We start from the raw sequence: 6000 nt of genomic DNA, 5'->3' as shown, positions 1-6000 counted from the left end.
CTTGATGGTCTCAAAATGGATACATGATCCATTGGAATCAGAAGGCGTTAAGGTGGCTCACTTGATCTACTTTAGCTCCATGCTTTATTAATGACCACTTTACGGTGATATATAACCCTTATGTGGATTGACATCAATTCCATGACTCACCTAGCATAGTGATGTTATATATTCATGCAGGCTGTCAAAATTGTACAAAAAGGTATCAAATAAATGGGTCTGTGTCGAAACTTGCAGCACTGCTACTTACTTTGTTAAGTCAAACGTTAATGTTGACGCACATGGACTGTCCATTGAAATGCACTTCCATAGCTGCAGCACTGTTATTTCCAAGATGTAATTCAAGAGCTCCTTTACTGTACCCCGAAATGATTAGGCACCGTTCATTTTACTTAATCCAACGGACTGTGCGATCTGGTACTCCAGCAGCAGTCCCATGGAGTACTAACCGGGAAACAGATGGAGTACCTCTGTGACAGGGGTAAAAGGGTAATCACCACCTATTATAATTATCTTTTTTTTATAGGACCGAACCTAAACTTTCGCCCTAATCCATTCGTACGCTCGCCCCTCGTCTCCACCCCGCTCGCCCCTCGTCTCCACCCCTTCTCCATCTCCCCTCGTCTCCACCCCTTCTCCATCTCCGGCGGCCCCTCGTCTCCACCCCTTCTCCATCTCCGGCGGAGGGCGGCGGACGCCTCCGTCTTCTCCAACTCCGGCGGAGGCGCCTTCTCCAAATCCGGCGAGAGCCACGGCGGACGTATTTGGCGAGGTTCTCCATCTCCCCTCGTCTCTACCCCTTCTCCATCTCCGGCGGCCCCTCGTCTCCACCCCTTCTCCATCTCCGGCGGAGGGCGGCGGACGCCTCCGTCTTCTCCAACTCCGGCGGAGGCGCCTTCTCCAAATCCGGCGAGAGCCACGGCGGACGTATTTGGCGAGGCGCCTCCGCCTTATCCATCTCCGGCGTACGGCTCCGGCGAGAGCCTCTCCGGCGGCGGATGGGCAGCCACCGCGGCCGTATTTGGCGAGGCGCACGCCTCCTCCTTCTCCACCTCAGGCGCTGTCCTCTCCCTCAACCACGTGGCTGCGCCGACCGGCTGCCCTCCACCCCTCAACCTCCGCTCGTCGTGCAGCTGCTCCATCGAGGTGCGCCGGAGTTGGCTCCACCCCTCAACCTCTGCTCATCCAGCAGCTGCTCCATCTAGGGGCGCCGGAGCGTGTAGAAAGGGGATTTTTCTGTCAAGATGATGGCTTTTTCGTAAGATCACCCAGCCCTTCTCATTATCTTTGGTAATTGCTTTAGCATGGATGAAATCAGATAATAGATTATGATGTTGAGTACATGATAGACACCATGTTTTGTCCATTTTTTTTGTAGCTCAATGTCTCTAACAAATAAGAACTTGCAATGTTAGAAAATATGTTTTCTCCATTATTTTGTAGCTCACTGCAAGGCCAGAAAACAATCCTTCATTTCTTGACGTATTGGATATGTTGGTAGCATATTTGGTCAGTGTCCAAACATGAGTAGTAATACAAGATACCGTGTTAACTTAAAGAGACTCATGAATACAAATAATGAAGTCGCACACCAAGTGCCGGATAAATAACATCAAATTGTTGCTTACAAACTGAATTATTGAGCAAATTGTCGCACACCAAGTGCCGGATAAATAACATCAAATTGTTGCTTACAAACCAAATTATTGAGCAAATGGGAGAACGTCTGATTTAAGACGAATGTCTATGCGAAAGCCATATCTACTGTGTAGATATATTCCTGGTGCTCGTCCTGGACCTCTTTCTTTTTTTTTGTAGAAACTCCATCTTCAGGAATTGCCTTTGTCTGGTCTGGCTGCTGTTTTTTCCGGAGTGAATTTCTGTCACTGTTGAGTATGTCATGTGCAAGTTGTCTCCTGTACATATCTATATCTTTCTGCATACAAATGGTGAACAGTTAAATAATCCTGGAATGTACGCCATCTGTATGTAAAGTACTTCCTTAACCAAGGAAGTAATGTACAGTGCACCCATGAAATAGTCTAAATATGCGCACCTTTGAAAATGTTTTCGATAGTTTGGATCCCGTCCAAAGCATTATGTACTTGAGAAGGTAGAGTCCACAAGAGCTCCTGCAAGTATGAATGAGGATTGAATTGCCTTGGTCGAGTTTACAAATTAAGAACATAGTGATGAACGTGTGTACCCGTCTTTCTGGGTTGGCAGCCCTTTGATTGTCGTCTTGTTCCATGAGGCCACGTTGAAGTCTGGCCAGTTTGTTGGGTTTGGAAGTTGTTTAATTCTTTCTTCAGCCTTCTGGAACCACGCCGTTATCGCTTCCAACTGAAGAGTGTTTGTTGGTATTCAGTAATGCATATAAACCTACAAGTTGCACTAGTACTAGGAGGACAAAAGGATATTCTCACCGCATGATCCAGTTCATCTGTTGGACCAACACCAGGGGCTGAATTGAGAATCTGAACTTCTCTTTCTGCCGCATCTAGGGCTGCCAGATACCAGTGTAGTCCAGAGTTCAAGGGTAAAAAATCTGCATAAACATATATGTTAGAGCAAGGACCAAACAATTAGTAAATAAAATTCAGCAGGTAGTTATTGTGTTGTACCATGTCATGATCAAGATACGCAATGATCCTTTCGATCGAATGAGCCTTGTCAATTCTTGAACTCCTTGCTATACAGTGATTTTCTATATCTGCAACGAGCTTTTGCACATTAATTGTGCTCTCAACAAAGATTTTTTTGCCATCTCTTATGTCAAACTCTCCCTCTGGTGGGCGATTGATATATATGCCAGCATCAATGGCCTAGTATTGCAAGTGAGCACTAATTAGTGCATATTTCAGTGCAGATGTAATAAGTGAAGCATGAAATACTTACCAAGGAATCCACATATCTGGCATCGTTGTCCGGCAACTTATTGGCTGTTAGGGAATGCAGGGATGATTTCTTTAGTGTTATTTCAGCAATTTGGGCCAAAGGCGTTTTATCATCTTGTCTGTTTACCCATTGTAGTGTTTCTTTCAGACCTGCAATTAGTAGGTGGATTTATCTATGTTATAAAGAAAGCACAATGGTATACAACTACATGACAGGCAACGATTTCTGCGACATACCACGAAGTTGCCTCTTTTTGTGGTCATAGTATGAATACTCGTCTTCTTTATTGGTCTTTGATTTCCTGTTTGACCGACGCACCGTCCCGTTGGCTTTACTGTTTGTATCATCCTCATCACCTAGATTAGTGCCTGAAAGCCCTTGCTGCCGCTTGGCAGGTGTCTCGCTGTCATGTTCACGAGATTCTCTTTGCTCTTCATCATGTTCAGATTCTCCTTCGTCTTCATCATGTTCAGATTCTCCTTCCTCATGTCTTTTGTGTTGTCCCTTGTGCCATGTGCACTTGTTGCCCTTCTTACAAAAAGGCTTGTACATAAAGGAGAATGAGAGTTTAACACGCAATAAGACACACAAATAGATACGTAAACTATCTTTTAAATTACCTCAATTTCTTCATCTGATATATCGGGGAGAACGAACTTATTAGCCTGCATGGGAAATAAGTGGTGCTTGCTATCACACATCATTTTTGCAACATAAATTTGTGCATTAGTAAATAAGACTTTACCTCCAAACACTTGACAACACGAAGCAGGGTTCTGTTGGTCAGGCTTGTATTGTGTTCAACGTCAGTTAGACCGTCAACAAGTGGCTTGAAGTACTTGTATTCGTCCGTGTATTCTTTCTCAATGACTTTATTCTCTATTACTTGCACAGTTCTATGAATTTGTTGCAACGTACGGCCCTGCATATACAAGGATGAATATAGTTAGAATACGTTTTGTAGTATGAAAATGCAGTAAATATGGTTCTGATTGCGCGTACTTCATTGCTAGCATAGACAGGTCTGTGTAGAACGTACTCCACGTCACTCATGAGGTGCTCAATAATCTATTTTGAATAATATAAGATGAATAGTTAGTACATGATAGTAAAGAAAGTAAAACTCAATTATGTGGCACGATCATGTACACAATCCTTTACTTACATCTCCCTCGGCGAAGCTGGCATGTTCCCTCTTTGCCACCTTCTCCTTGTCCCACGATTGTATCAAAGGCTTCTGTCGAGGAGAGTAATCTATATCTATATTGTGCTTAACTTTGTTCACATAAAATTTCTCCCAGTACCACACTTGCATTGCAACATAGTCAAAATAATGAGTCGCAAAACCGTAGCTCAAGTACATTGTTACGCGGAAATAAATAGTCATTACGTATTACCTGTAAGAGAGCGAGGTTGCCAGCAAGATTTGTTTGCTTATTGTTCTTGTACTGCTTCAAGCTCGCAATGAGGTGATCAAGTGTCAGGGTTGCCCAATTTATCTTATTTACATCACCATCATCCAACATAAGGTTCAAATATTCTGAACTGACTTGTGACTTTGTACTTGGACATAGCAGTCGACAAATTGCACACAAAGCAATTCTCCTCAAGAAGTGTTCGTCCGTAGATCCTTTGCTTTCTCTTATTTGTTGCACCAGACCCTTGTAGGTGATTGCTTGCTCTTTTGGGTCTACGTATAATCTGAACAGTTGGGCTTGTTTCTGTTTTCTTTCGGACTCAAGCTTCTTGTCTGCATACCTAAGTTTAATATCAGGGATCCCCCCTGCCGAAGGCAGAGGGGATGATATTAACTACATCTTCCAGATGTATCTTTAACTGTTTGTTGTTCACAATGAATGCCTCAACTTCCGGATCGAAAGTATCAGCTAGTTTTTTTACTGTTTGGCGACGAATTTGAATATCACGTAGATGTAGTAAGCCATGTAGACTAGATTCTGCAACCTTTTTCCTCTGATTATCATCGCAAACAATCCAAAGAAGGTCATAAATAGCACCTTGACAGCAGGACATTGTATCCTGTACGTAAATATCGTACTAATTAGATAAACTGATGAAAGATCAAGAGAGGCTTTGTACTGTCAAGTTATTATTATGTGTGTTGTTCCATTTAAAAAAAAAATACATACCTTCTTCTCTCTAGTCGTTGTCGCTTTGTTTACAGAAGCTTTATTTACAGAAGCCATGGCGGGTGATGCATCCTAACATTAGAAGATGACGAAATTAGAAATTCCATATCATACAACATTTTATTTTTCGGCATATATTAGTACATACCTGTGCTTTCTGCAGCTTGGGTGTGGTAGGAGTCTGTGAATCGGTAATCCCACTTTTCTTACTGGAAGAATTTGTGGCAGGTGATGCTTGCTGATAAAAGGCACAACAACATAGGTACATGTCATTCATATGGGAAAAATTTAAAAAAGAGTCAAATCTATGTTTGTATTCCACCCTACTAGGCCTAACAAAGTTTTGGTTGATGGCGATTATTGGAGGCAAAAAGAAGCCAGATTCTTCTCTATACATGATAGATCTACCAAACTTGGGGCCTAAGCCAAACTAACAAACAGTAGGAAATAATCTAACTTGAGAAATATATCTAAGAGATTGAAACTTGGTAACAGATAACTAGGGATACTCATCTCTTTAAGCTAGCATAAATTAAGTAGAGCTTTGTAAACAATTATCTGAAAAAAAAATGAATCTAGGTCCGTAATGTACCCTTGTGCACACGTCCTATGAAAAAGTTTGTGTGATGATGTTTGCCTAACCTGAACCTTGCTTCTTCCATCAGGATATGGCGAAGCTGGCGATGCTTTAGGTTGTGCCGATGCCATCGAAGCTTTTCTTGCCGCAGGGAAATAGCATGGTTCTTCTGCCATCAAAGCGAAGTAAAACGACGGCGGCGGCGGATGAATACGAGCGCAAGGGTTCGCTATGGGCGTGTGTATATATAGATGTTTTTTTTTTTGAAGAACTCAATCTGCAACCATATATATCTTACTTGTTACGAATGATGTTTTTTTTTTTTGCAAAATGCAATCTGCAACCATATATATCTTCTTGTTGTTACGAATGATGTTT

The sequence above is a fragment of the Aegilops tauschii genome, chromosome 7, assembly GCF_002575655.3.
Source record: "Aegilops tauschii subsp. strangulata cultivar AL8/78 chromosome 7, Aet v6.0, whole genome shotgun sequence".
Lineage (NCBI taxonomy): Eukaryota > Viridiplantae > Streptophyta > Magnoliopsida > Poales > Poaceae > Aegilops > Aegilops tauschii.
This window is presented reverse-complemented; position numbering follows the sequence as displayed.